The following is a 14,496-nucleotide window of genomic DNA, read 5'->3' as shown; positions in this document are numbered from 1 at the left end:
AAAAAAATCTCTTTACTTTTAATAGTGTCCTTTTATGTCATTTTTTAGTTACTTTCACCTTAAATTGTCTTAAAGGGGTACTCCACTGGAAAACATTTTTTATAATCAACTGAAAGTTAAACATATTTGTAAATTACTTCTATTAAAAAAACGTAATCCTTCCAGTACTTATCAGCTGCTGTATGCTACAGAGAAAGGTCTTTTCTTTAATAACTTCCTTTCTGTCTGACCAGAGTGCTCTCTGCTAACATCTCTGCCCATGTCAGGAACTGTCTAGAGCAAGATAGGTTTGCTATGAGGATTTGCTATTACCCTGGACGGTTCCTAAAATGTACAGGTGTCAGCAGAGAGCACTGTAGTCAGACAGAAAAAAAATTCAAAAAGAAAATAACTTCCTGTGGAGCATACAGCAGCTGATAAGCACTGGAAGGATTAAGATTTTTAAATAGAAGTAATTTACACATCTGTTTAACTTTCTGGCACCAGTAGATAAAAAAAATAAAAAATAAATCCCCTTTAAGGGTTGGCTTGTGGCTTAGAAAGTCTAAAGACCCCACCTTAAGCAATATTTTTTTTTTTTAAGTTAGCTAAACCCACCTTGAAAAAAAACAAAAAACTATAAATGTGTATGGGGGCTCTGAATTCTCCTCTGACACAATGTTGGAAGAGAGAAGGACTGGGCATGTGACTTAACTGCCTCATTCTTTTGTTCTTGGAGATGAAGAAATGTTTTATCTCCATTTATAAAAAAAAAAAAAACACTCAACAAAGCTGAATGTTCATGTGTATGGCGTGATTGTAAGAAAAAGTCTTCAGCCAAATGAAGGTTGGGCCAACAGCTATCACATGTTTAAGGCCAGACTGAAGGCTGGAGCCACAGTGAGCGCTCTGACCAATCAGATAAAGCATGATGTGTCAAGCAACATGACTGCTTAAAGGGACTATCATCATGTTCATGCTACCTGAACAATAAGCCATCAGGGCGTTCCTGCCCCACCGACTTTGATACATATCTCCCCTATACCCCAACAGAGCTAAGAAAGGCTACAAGAGCTAGTGGAGACATCACGGTATGAAATGTGACTAGACAACGTTTTGCTGCTTATCTTGAAGTGCTTCAGGTAAACTATTTTCTATTACAAACGGAGAGATCTACCAATCAAGGCTAGTGAACACAAAAAGCAGCATTTTAACATCAAACCTGAATGCACTGCTGCACATTTCACACACAAATAATCCCCCTACATTTTCTAATGCCTCCCAGTCAGTGATGTGAAGTATGCCAGGACACCTATCAAAATCAGATTTAACTCTTAATAATATGCTATCAATGCATCCAGCTGAAATCTGAATGGCTTTCCTAGACAGATTCACATAACTCGTTACAATGTTCCAAACAAATGTGATCCAGGTAGCAATAAGTGTTGACAAATGGAAAAAAAACTAAAATTTTTAAAAAAATAAACAATCCTCACAATGCAATCTAAAAACAACACCACCAGCTGACTTCAGGCTGAGATGATCAGGCCATACTTCAGTCATGGTCCATGCAGGATACCAAATGAATTAACGCTTTAAACAGCAGAATAAACAAGTTGGCGTGTGTAACAGTATGCTAAGGGAGTAGTTAAACTCTGCAGGGTGTCTTGTTGACCTCACAGCCAGAACAGGCTAGCTTTTTTCGAGGTCTTCTAATATGCTTTACTTATTGTCATCTTGTGCATAGTATAACTATAGACTGAATGAAATGTGCTGGGAGGTTTACAAAGAGAATACTGAAATATCCTTTTAGGGAAAAGAAAATCTTGCATTAATACAATGGAAAATAGAGCAGCTACAAAGTGTGTCTCCTTTCTCTCTAGAGGACTTAGCCTGGCCATGTTTTTAAAGAGTTTTGTGTAATGCTTAAATACCCCTGTGGTGGTACTGCACAAAAATTGCATCGTTGCGAACAGGGTGATCACCACATGACTAGGGTAGATTTTTAAACACTCAAAGTAAATAAAGTGTATTGAAAATTGTATAGCTTTTCACTATACACTATACTCCCCTTAAAGGGGTACTCCGCCCCTAGACATCTTATCTCCTATCCAAAGGATAGGAGATAAGATGTCTGATCATGTGGGGTTGCCACTGTAACCCCCCTGCGATCTCTAGTGTGGCACCCCAGTCATCTGGTGCACGAAGTAAACTCCACTCCGTGCTGGATAACGGGCGACTAGAGCTGTCATGCCCCCTCCATTCATCTCTATGGAAGGAGGCGTGACCTAGCCTTCACCCCCATCCCTCCCATAGATATGAATGGAGGGGACATGGCGTGATGTCACAAACACATAAGTTCCAAGCTTCCGTGTTCCAAATGTCCCAGCAGCGGCCTGGAGATCACGGTGGTCCCCAGCGGCCAGAACCCCCGCAATCAGACATCTTATCCATTAACCTTTGTATAAGATGTCTAGGGGCAGAGTACCCCTTTAAGTTGGCCTTTTCAATAACCATTGGCAGAACATTTGTTCATCTGGCAGTTTGTGTTCCTGACCTCCCCATGTTTCTCCTATGTTCTGGGGCCAGCTTATCCCTCCCAAAACAATATGGATGGACATTGAAAATCCAACATACCCAACCCTTCTTGACATGTCAGTATTGAGACAGTTGGTCAAACCTGCAGAAGGCGGCTGGTTTTGCTGACTTTAGTCTAAGTTGTATGGATCCAACAAAAAATAATGTTTAATATTAGTGAGATTGAAAACAAGAAAGTAGAGAGAACAGTTTTAATGACAGTGGAATCTACTAAAGGTTCTGCTTTGTTATCCTGGATCACAATGGAAGCAAATGGGGGTTCTACACAATATATTAATAGTAGAAAAATTCTCAGGCAAAAATTGCTGTGTGTATATCAGGTTAGAGCAAAGAGAGCAAATAAGGGAGCTTTAAAAGGGGTATTTCCAACATTTAAAACTATATTCTCTCCACAGGGTGGGAAAGAAGAAGCTGATCACCACCAAACTTGTGAATATAGAAAAATTGGCCCCTGTATTAATGAATCGCATCGCAATTAAGCGTCCAGAGCGCCATTCATTCTTTAGGGCTACTGAACACTGGTCAAATGTGTAGACATTTTGCATCTAGCGGACTACTGACTAAATCTATTGTAGAATGAATTATAGCGGTTTAGTTTAGAATACCAAGAATTAGTAAAAATGTGTGTGTGTGTATGTATATATGTGTGTGTGTGTGTGTGTGTGTGTGTGTGTGTGTATATATGTGTGTGTGTGTGTATGTATATATGTGTGTGTATGCATATATGTGTGTGTGCATGTGTGTATGTGTGTGTGTGTGTGTATGTTTGTGTGTGTGCATGTGTGTGTGTATATATATATATATATATATATATATATATATATATATATATATAATGATAGGCTGGAAAAAGGCCAGGTGGCTATCATATTTATTTATATGACTCTGGTTTAAAGTTCACGTCTGTGTTTGAGCATTTACACGTTACATCGAAACTGAAACACTGAGCGTTTTCTTGCCAATATATATGTACAGTCATGACTGTAAATGTTGGCACCGCTGAATTTTTTCAAGAAAATTAAGTATTTCTCACAGAAAAGGATTGCAGTAACACATGTTTTGCTATACACATGTTTAATCCCTTTGTGTGTATTGGAACGAAACCAAAAATGGGTGGAAAAAAAGCAAATTGGACATAATGTCACACAAAACTCCAAAAACGGTCTGCACAAAATTATTGGCACCCTTAACTTAATATTTGGTTGCACATCCTTTGGAAAAAATAACTGAAATCAGTTGCTTCCTATAACCATCAATAAGCTTCTTTCACCCCTCAGCCGGAATGTTGGACCACTCTTCCTTTGCAAACTACTCCAGGTATCTTATTGGACGGGCGCCTTTTCCCAACAGCAATTTTAAGATCTCTCCACAGGTGTTCAATGGGATTTAGATCTGGACTCATTGCTGGCCACTTCAAAACTCTCCAGTGCTTTGTTGCCAACCATTTCTGGGGGCTTTTGATGTACGTTTGGGACCATTGTCCTGCTGGAAGACCCAAGATCTCGGACGCAAACCCAGCTTTCTGACACTGGGCTGCACAGTGCAACCCAAAATCTGTTGGTAATCCTCAGATTTCATGATTCCTTGCACACATTCAAGGCACCCAGTGCCAGAAAAAAAAAAAAAAACATCATTGAACCTCCACCATATTTCACTGTAGGTACTGTGTTCTTTTCTTTGTAGGCCTCATTCCGTTTTCAGAAAATCGTAGAATGATGTGCTTTACCAAAAAGATCTATCTTGGTCTCATCTGTCCACAAGATGTTTTCCCAGAAGGATTTTGGCTTACTCAAGTTCTTTTTGGCAAAATGTAGTCTTGCTTGTTTATGTCTCTGTGTCAGCAGTGGGGTCCTCCTGGGTCTCCTGCCATAGCGTTTAATTTAAATGTCGACGGATAGTTTGAGCTGACACTGATGCTCCCTGAGCCTGCAGGACAGCTTGAATATCTTTGGAACTTGTTTGGGGCTGCTTATCTACCATAAGGACTGTCCTGTGTTGACACCTTTCATCAATTTTTCTTTTCCGTCGATGGCCAGGGAGATTAGCTACAGTGCCATGGGTGGCAAACTTCTTAATAATGTTGCACACTGTGGACAAAGGCAAATCTAGATCTCTGGAGATGGACTTGTAACCTTGAAAGGGTGACAATAATTTTGTCCAGCCCATTTTTGGAGTTTGGTGTGACATTATGTCCAAAATTGCTTTTTTTCCTCCTTTTTTTGTTTAGTTCCAATACACACAAAGGGAATAAGCATGAATATGTGTATAGCAAAACATGTGTTACTGCAATCCCTTTCTGTGAGAAATACTTCATTTTCTAGAAAAATTCCAGGGGTGCCAACATTTACGGCCATGACTGTACATGTGTGCATATATATATATATATATATATATATATATATATATATATATTTATTATTACAACACTGTTTCTCTTCCCAGCAGTGCCGACCGCTGCGAGAAGGTGAATTAACCCCTCCACGACTGGCCGCTGTATGTATACAGCGCAGCAGGTGCATGAAGGGAGCTGAGCTCGCTTCATACTGGCTAATGCCGGCCATCACCGAACCAGGTGATGCCCAGCATTAACCCTTTAGATGCCACGATCAAAGTTGATTGCAGCGTCTAAAATGGTGAAAACAATCTTCGGTAGCTCAGTGGAGCTGATCGGGACACCCGCGGCAAAACCCGCGGGGTCCAGATCAGCTGAGAAGATGGGCGGAGGTTCCCTACCTGCCTCTGGCTTGTCCGAATAGGCCCCAATAATGCAGGCAGCCTTAGCAGACTATAGAAACTGAGTGCTGATCACATCGATCAGTGCTGTGCTATGGGCTCCTATGGCACAGCATTGATCAGTGTCTACAAGCACAGGAGTGCATCTTGGCCTTTGGCTGTCTGGGCATGCTGGGAGTCGTAGTTCTGTAACAACTGGAGGCACACTGTGGAAAACAGTGCCCAATGGGGAGAGGAAAAAAAAAAGCCCCTCCCCTAAATAAAAGTTTAAAATCTTCCCCCCCCCCATTTCATAAAAAGTTAACAAACATAAACGAACATATTTGGTAATGCCGCGTGCATAATTGTCCGAACCATTACAATATAATGTTAAAGGAGAACTCCGCAACATTAAAACTTATCCCCGGCTCTTAGCATGAATGGTTCGTATCAAACACCTCATGAAGTTCCTTTCATGCAGAGAGCCGAAGCACTGTGCAGGAGTTCACGGTGGGCCCAAGCAATCAGGATAAGTTGTTACACCCCTGAGTTTTCCTTTAATGAAACCGCATAGTCAATTACATAAACATAAAAAAATACCAGCATCCAGAATTGATTATTTTTCCTCATTTCATATAGCAGAAAAGAAAAAGAGAAAGAGAGAGAGGCCGTCCTAGCCTCTGAACTTAAACTAAATTATTAAGACAGAAATAGGAGTCACTACCTATTTAGAGTACACAGTTCTGACAAATTTATAACACTTTAAACCTGGCTCTACTGAAGTCTGGAGATCAGGTTAGGTCATTTGTCGCACAATGGGTGGGGAAGGCGTTTCTTCATAAAGCACAATCATCTCCTACTGCTACAGTTAGCTATCTTAGTCTTTCCCAAACAGCTGAAAAAAATGGCAGCATGCATCTCCAACTGATACACCATTCATCCAGAGGTGACATGGGACCCCCCTGTCCTTGAGATTGGTGGGAACCCAAGTAAGCAAACAAAACAATCCCTTAATCCCGATCAGTGTTCTAGCAGAAAATATGCAAGTAATTTCACAACAGGCTATCCGCACCAAGTAATATGGAATTTTGCGTTAAACTGTTGCAGACTTGATAAAATAGGTGCGGATTATGTAACAGTAAAAAAAAATTATAAAAAGTACATTTCTAGCAAATGTTTACTCTAGAAATACTTTTTACTAATTAAAGCCATATACTAAAATATGTTCTTTTCTATAAACTTGTTTTTATTTTTTGATTGCTATTTTTTACATTTGCTTGCACATTATTAAGGGGACTGCCATCTTGCCTTATCCATTTTTTTTTTTTGCAATATATTTTTATTCAACATTTTCAGAATAACACAAAAACATATCAGAAATATCACGATCCCCATCTGGGAAAATAACGGACCGCGATCCAACATACAATACAATAACTGTCTTAAAAATGGCAAATACTGAGGTGCTGTAGTGAAGCGATGCAGGATTCCCTCTCTCCCCAAGGATACAATAAGCTTAATCCTTACAGTCTAAACTGAATCAGGAAGCTGTAATGCCCCCAGCGTCCCTTTCAATGATTCTGTAAGGTACCATGTGGTGTGTCTAAAAGGATATACAATGTCGGCTACCTCCCGGGGATTATAGTGTGTAACAATGAACGATGTCCACTTTTCGAAGAAACGTGCCGTGCCAGAGTTGCAATGGCGTTCAGCATCCAATCTGTCTACCCCTAAAAAGAACTTCAATTGAGTTATCAATAATTGCAGGTCCGGTACCCGGTCCTCCAACCACCGGAGAAACAAGCATCGGAGAGCAACCAGCAAGACCACATGTATTATTTTAGGGATCCTCTGGATCCCCGTCCGATCCTCCTCCGGAGGACGAAGCTGGTGAAATATAAGGGTCTGAACCTTAAAGGGAAGACTTACCCGCCAGTGGTCTCTGATGTAGGAGCAGATCGAGCGCCAGTAGCCAGCCGAGTGAGCACAGTCCCAGATCCCGTGAAAAAGATTTGTCATAGGTGTAAGACATTTGGGGCAGTGTGTTATACGCTCAGGGAAACAAGGCGACGGTGGGATATTAAAGCCGTACAAGGCTGCGTGGGAAACTTTAAAATAGGTCTCCCTCCATCGTTCATTTATAACCTGTTTACAAACCGCTTCCCATCCCGTAAGTATAGTCTCATGAATGTCTGGGTCCCCAGTCCATCTCTCCCATGTGGTAAACAGGCGTTTTGGGTCGAATTTTAAAAGTCTCCCCCGTAAAGCTAGGTATAATTGGGAAATGGAAGTCTTCCTCGGACCATCCCCTACTATGTCATCAAAAGAGTGGACAGGGGCTTCCACTGTCAGGTTCCTAAGTCGGGTCGAACAAAAGGAGTATAATTGATTTGCATAGATCAATTGAGTTTGGGGTAAAGAGAATTTTGTTACCATCTCTGCAGGTGAAAGCCATGACCTTCGATCCTCGTCCCACAAATCACTAGCCCTCAAAACCCCCTCCCTCTCCCAAAGAGCAAGCCAGGTAGAGGAAGTCCCTTGAGAGAATTCAGGGTGTCCTCTGAGTGGCATTCGCTTGGACAACAAGTGCGATAGGCCAAAAGTCTTACGGAGTTCCTTCCATGTAATAATGGTATCCCTAAGGACCTGCGAGCTCTTGACCTGCGGGGGTAGCTTAGTGTAGGAAGTATGTAGTAGGGCTGTCAATGACCACGGTGCCGCCAGCTCTCGCTCAATCAATAGGTTAGAGAAGTATGATGAATCATGCAACCAATCCATCACATTGCGGAACAAGCATACCAAGTTGTAACCCCTCACATTGGGAAAGTTGACCCCCCCTTCCATCCTACACAGCATCAACTTTTTAAGCGCAATTCTGGGTCTCTTCCCATGCCATATGAATTTAGTGAATGCTGCGTTGAGTGACCTGACATCTACGTGCTTCAGCAATATTGGGAGTGTCTGCAGAGGGTAAAGTAGCCTGGGAAAACTTATCATCTTCACCAGATGACAACGTCCCATAAAGGACAGCGGAAGGTCTTTCCACCGTGCCAACTCGTCCACTATCTTCTTAATCACCGGGGTAAAATTCAACGCATATAGTGTATCCGCGGTTCTCCCTATCCTAATCCCCAGGTAGAGAATGGAAGAAGTGCTATAAGTGATCCCTAAATCCCCAGCCATCCGCTCCCAGTGAGGCGGGCCCTTCCCCAAAGGAAGGAGCACACTTTTGGATGCGTTCACTTTATAGCCCATGAAACCTTCCACCCCGGCTAGAAAAGACAATACCTTGGGAACATCCCGCCCTGGGTCATCCAAGAACATTAGCACATCATCTGCAAACAAGGATATTTTGAGTTCTCTGGATCCCACCGCTATACCCTTGTACGTGTCCGAAGCGAGCAAAAAGCGCGCCAAGGGTTCAATTGCTAAATCAAACAAAAGGGGCGATAGGGGACACCCCTGTCGTGTCCCTCTATGCAGTTGGATATATGGAGACAAAAAGCCCGGGGTATACACCCTGGCTGCCAGGCCAGAATAGAGGTTTTCCAGGAAACCACTGAACCTCCCTGTGATACCAAAGCGTTCTAGAACCAAATGCAACCAATCCCACCGGACATTATCGAACGCTTTTTCCGCATCTAGAGCGAGCAGTGCAGGGTGGGGCATAACCGCAGGCCTTCTGCCTACACTATCCATGACCGCTAGAACCTTCCGTATGTTCGTGACAGCTGAACGCGTTTTTACAAAACCCACTTGATGATCCCCTATCAACTCGGGCAATAGTTTCGCTAACCGGTCCGCTAATATTTTGGTAAGTAATTTAACATCCTGATTAATAAGTGATATTGGACGATAGGAGCCAGGATCTAGCGGATCCTTGCCCGGCTTGGGGAGAACCTTAATGAAGGCTAGTTTAGCTCCCGCCGATAAGTTTCCACCAGACAAGACACCATTAAAGTAAGCTGTCAGGGCAGGAGTGACCTGATCAACTAGGGGTTTATAAAATTCCCCCGGATAACCGTCCGGTCCCGGGGCCTTCCCATTGGCTAGAGATCTGATAGCCCCCCTAACCTCTTCTACTGTGATGGCTATGTTCAGCTCTAGTCGTTGGTCCTCAGACAACTTTGGGAGACTTACTTTGTCCAAAAAGTCCCGGCCCTCTGTACCTGCGTCAGGTGGAGCGGAGTACAAGTCCGCATAGTAAGCACCCAATAGAGCACTTACAGCCTTCGGGTCTCTACTAATTTGGCCCTGGGTGTCCTTCAGAGCAAGCACATGCGCAGATGAATGTGGACCCTTCGCTAGTCTAGCCAGCAAGCGACCTGCCTTGTTTCCCTGTTTAAACAGCTGGAGATCGTAATGTGAGCGATAAATTCGCTCCCTCCTGTCTAACCATAGTTCATAGTCGGCACGTGCTGTCTGCCACGCCAGTTTATTGGGGGGGGTCGAGGAAGATACAAACTTGGAATATGCTGCGGCTAAGCGAGAACTGGCGGCCGCATGTCCCTCTTGCGACTTACGCTTTAACGTGGAATGATAGGCCATTATTTTACCTCTCAGGACTACCTTGGCTGTCTCCCAGAAAAGGGCAGGGTCCCCTTCATGTTGGGCATTGTCAGTTTGAAATTCCAGCCACCACCCCCGAAGAAGATCTTGAAAAGACTCATCCTTCGCTAAATAAGAAGGGAAGCGCCACAAAAAATCAGTCCCCTTCGGGTGTGATTGCCGAAACTCCAACACTACAGGGGAGTGGTCAGAAATGATCAGGTCAGAGATGTCCGTTACAGTCACCCTAGGGCAAAGGGAAGGACTAATCATGAGGTAATCAATTCGGGACCAGGAATTGTGTGTGTGGGAGTAGTGCGTATACTCACGACCATCGGGATGAAAATGTCTCCAGGCATCTACCAAGCCTGTACTGGACAGAAACGGTTGCAGGACCCTGTCACTCTGTCGGATGGCCACTGGCGTCGATGTCGCCCCTCTCCTGTCCACCAGAGGATCCACCACCGAGTTCAGGTCACCTCCAACCACTACCTGCAGACCTGCTGAACCAGTTAACTCATCTGTTAGGGAACGAAAGAAAGAGGCGTTATCTCCATTCGGTGCATATACATTATAAATAGCATAAGATTGCTCGCCATGTATTAAGGAAATATGGGAAAGACGTCCCGCATCATCATGTGTATGGGAGATCAAATGGTGTTGGAATGCCTTGTGTATCAGAATCAATACACCCGCCTTTCGGTCCACCGCCGGGGAACCATACACACCACCCACCCACAACTTCCTCATTCTAGGGAAATCGGTTGCGGTCAGATGTGTCTCCTGCAAAAGAACCACATCCGGCCTCAAGCGCTTGAGATATCGAAGGATGGACATTCTCTTCTGAGGTGATCTTAGACCCTTCACATTCCACGAAACAATTCTACACATCGTGAATACATTGAGGAGGGGTAACAGTAATGCACAGGGAGACGTAGGGACACAACACAAAAACCCACCCAAGGGAAATTCCCAGGACTATGGGCAGACAGGGGAAGAGCAGGGATCGCCAGCGCAAGCTATCGAAGTACCTCAGCACATGACTAGAGCTCGCAGAAGGGGAGCGCCACAGTAATCCTGAACCTTTCAACTTAGAGTGTGCCTCTGCCTGCGCAGCTCGTAAGAAAAAAACATTTGAAGTATAAAAAAAACATGAAAAAACCATATCTGCAACTCCAACAGTGAGGGAAGCCCTGTGTGGAAAAATGGCAACCCCCTGACTGGATGTGGACTTCACTTTTTTCAGACATGAGAGGAGACAGGAACACCCCTCCCCACACCCACCCGTACACACGACCCCGCCCCACTCCCGAGACATACCCATTAACGATATACATAGAGCCGCCATAGTCCAATCTGTAATAATGGAACAGTCCCCTCAAAATATCATGGCCAATAACTCAAAATCTCAAGTCCCAAGAGTCAAGCACGGGGGATAAGGATGAACAATACCCTTTATACATTGCAGTCCTATATTCTCAGCCGTGGTAGAAATGAGAGTAGCTTCTATGATGTCATCCTGGATCAGCTGCTCTGCAAGACCGCATGTCCGTGTACTTTATCGGAAGCTGTGGGAAAAGAAAGAAAAAAGAGAGGGGGGGTGCGTGGAAACAATAGCTGGAAGACCGGGACTCAGTCCGGTGACGAGGATCTGCTACTACGGCTCCTGCTCCTCCGTTTTGGAGACTTCTTTCTCTTCCTTCCCTCTGCTGGTGATCGGTCCCTCCCCTCCTTACGACGGGCGGGTCTCTGTGCCAGGGGACCTTGATCTCTTGAGGGGTCTTGGCGGGCAGGTGAATGTCTTGGGTGTCTCTGGTGGTCCGCTAGCACATCTCGCAGTTCCGCCTCGGCTGCTGACGGAGTCTGGTAGGAGCGAAAAGATCCATCCGGCATGTGCACTTTTAATGTGGCTGGGTATTGCAGTTGAAAGCGGCGTTTGGCATTGTATAAGGCAGTGCAAACATTGCTGAAAGCTTTCCTTCTCTTCGCTACATCAGCCGAAAAATCTTCAAATATCAGCATCTTCTTGTTACGGAATGTCAGAGGTGTTGTGCGCTTTCGAAACGCTCTCAGGATGCTAACCTTGTCGTTGTAGTCGAGCAGTTTAAAAATTACTTGACGCGGACGGCTATCTACACCCGCCTTGGAAGCAACATTACGGTCAGGCAATTTGCCTATACGGTGTGCCCTCTCCACCCTGCATTTGTGTGGCAGACCCAGCGCCTTAGGTAGATCACTCTCGCAAAAATCTTGAAGGTCCGCAGGAAGGAGCGACTCAGTAACGCCTACCAAACGCAGATTGCTGCGCCGTGAACGGTTCTCTAAATCTTCCAGCTTTCCGCTAACATAGCATAAATCTGTGTCCATTTGGCGCAATTTAGTAGCCAGGCCGCTGTTCTCATCCTCAAGCGCAACAATTCTATGCTCCATCTCGCCAATGCGGCCCTCCTGAGCGCCCAAATCCGTGCGTATCTGCGTTAGGGTGTCACGTATGGTATTTTCTAAAGTTCTCTGTATCGTGGGGGTGATGAGAGAAACTAGCGCTGCGGCCAGTGCCTGTAGATCAGGGTGGGCCGGTAAACCCCCCACAGAGGGTCCTGCGGCCATGGCATCTGAGAGCTGGACCCCCAGACCAGGGGACTCTGCAAGTTGAGAGAACAGGAGTTGGCTACCAGTCACTTCCATTGCAGCAGGAATAGAGGCGCCGTTTGTGGTCTCGTGCTGAGGGGTAGGGGGGCGGGGGGGCCCAGAGGGCGCAGGAGATGCGTGCAATCCAGAGACTGCCGGGCCTTGAGGTCCCTTGTGGACAAATTTATCCATGACTTGGCTGTTATGTCCGTTATGTAGTCACTCCCTAAAGCCAGTGTGGGAATGCCCTGTTGCAATAGCAGCTCAGCAGGGGACAGGGAAGAATAGTCAGTGGTGGCTCAGAGGGGCCAAGATGGCGCTGAGTGGCGCTGTGTAGGTAACCAGCTGAGTGCACCCGATGAGGGCCCCCTCTACCCGCCCCGGGGCTTGTCCTAACTGCGGGCACCAGTTTTTGTGCTCACCGGGTTTTCCGCAGTCTTCTTCAGGCCGCCCAGCTGTAATCCCGGTCCTCTCTCCGGCGCCCACAATCGCATTCAGCTTCCGGAGCTCCGAGATCGCTGCGCTGTCCGGTAAAGCACGGGGAGTGAGAACTCCGCTGCTGGCTGGTCTCCGGAGCCCTCACGGGGGAGCAGGTCCGTGCAGGGATCGCGAGCGGGGCAAAGTCGCCCGGTACTGTGCCGTTCTGGGGTGTGGGGTACAGGAGCTCCGTCCCACCGCTCCTCACATGGCCGCGCCGGAACCGGAAGTCCTTGCCTTATCCATTTTTAACAGCATTTACAGATATGCTTTATGGACATACAGGTGAAACTCAAAATATTTGAATATTGTGCAAAAGTCCATTGTATTTAAATAATGCAACTTAAAATCTCTTAAAATCTCTTGGTAGATGGATGCTTTGACCCTGGACTTAATGAAGCCCAGTGACCAACAGCAGCAGATGACATGGCTCCCAAAATCATAGTAATTTTGTGGGGGGGGGTTCATAAGCTGTAAGGCATAATCATCACAATTATAAAAAAAAATCGCAGCTTGAACTATCTTGCTTTGCATGTAATGAGTCTCTCTCATATATTAGTTTCACCTTTTAAGTTGCATTACTAAAATAAATGAACTTTGCACAATATTCTAATTTTTCGAGTTTTACCTGTAGACAATAGACAGGACTTTTCCCAGTCACATGAATTGGAAATATTATTGGGCGTTCTGTGACCTTTTCAGAGGTGTAGAGAGAGGGGGATGGCGGGACTCCTGTCTGTGATAATAAGGAGGACACTGTATAAGGCTGGGTTCACACTACGTTTTCTCCCATACGGGAGCGCATACGGATGGGGGGGAGCTAAAAGCTCGCGCTCCCGTATGTCACCGTATGCGCTCCCGTATGTCATTCATTTCAATGAGCCGACCGGAGTGAAACGTTCGGTCGGCTCATTTTTGCGCCGTATGCGCTTTTACAACCGGACCTAAAACTGTGGTCAACCACGGTTTTAGGTCCGGTTGTAAAAGCGCATACGGCGCAAAAATGAGCCGACCGGACCGAACGTTTCACTCCGGTCGGCTCATTGAAATGAATGACATACGGGAGCGCATACGGTGACATACGGGAGCGCGAGCTTTTAGCTCCCCCCTGCCGTATGCGCTCCCGTATGGGAGAAAACGTAGTGTGAACCCAGCCTAACTCTGCAGCATAAACTGACACACTGGCCCAGATTTATCATTCAGCCTGAAACCCTAATTGTTTTTTCCCACAGCAACCAATCACAGCTTCCACTTTATCAGAGCTCGTTAAGGTATGAATGCTGAGCTGTGATTGGTTGCAGTGGGAAAAACCAAACAATTAGGGTTTCAGGCTGATTGATAAATAAATAAGGGTCACTGTGGATTTAAAATCTATACCAAAGAGTAATTTCTGCACAGATTCCACGCAGATTTTTTCTCCTGCAGAATGTTAAAGCTATTTACTTAAATCTCATTTACATCACTGGTACTGTAATAAACTGTTGATCCCAAAAATCCTCTGAAAATGCAGTGCTATAAGAGTACTTTCTGCAGATTTTTCTCAAAGTTTGTGAA

At 45.1% G+C, this 14,496-nt stretch overlaps 1 protein-coding gene across 5 annotated transcripts in view; it reads right to left on the bottom strand.

The window, feature by feature from the left end:
- Positions 1 to 14,496, bottom strand: part of VPS13B (vacuolar protein sorting 13 homolog B) — a 1,225,788-nt gene that overhangs the window by 1,038,706 nt on the left and 172,586 nt on the right. The window lies entirely within an intron of this gene.

Source organism: Hyla sarda, chromosome 5, assembly GCF_029499605.1.
Source record: "Hyla sarda isolate aHylSar1 chromosome 5, aHylSar1.hap1, whole genome shotgun sequence".
NCBI classification, from domain to species: domain Eukaryota; kingdom Metazoa; phylum Chordata; class Amphibia; order Anura; family Hylidae; genus Hyla; species Hyla sarda.
This window is presented reverse-complemented; position numbering and strand designations above follow the sequence as displayed.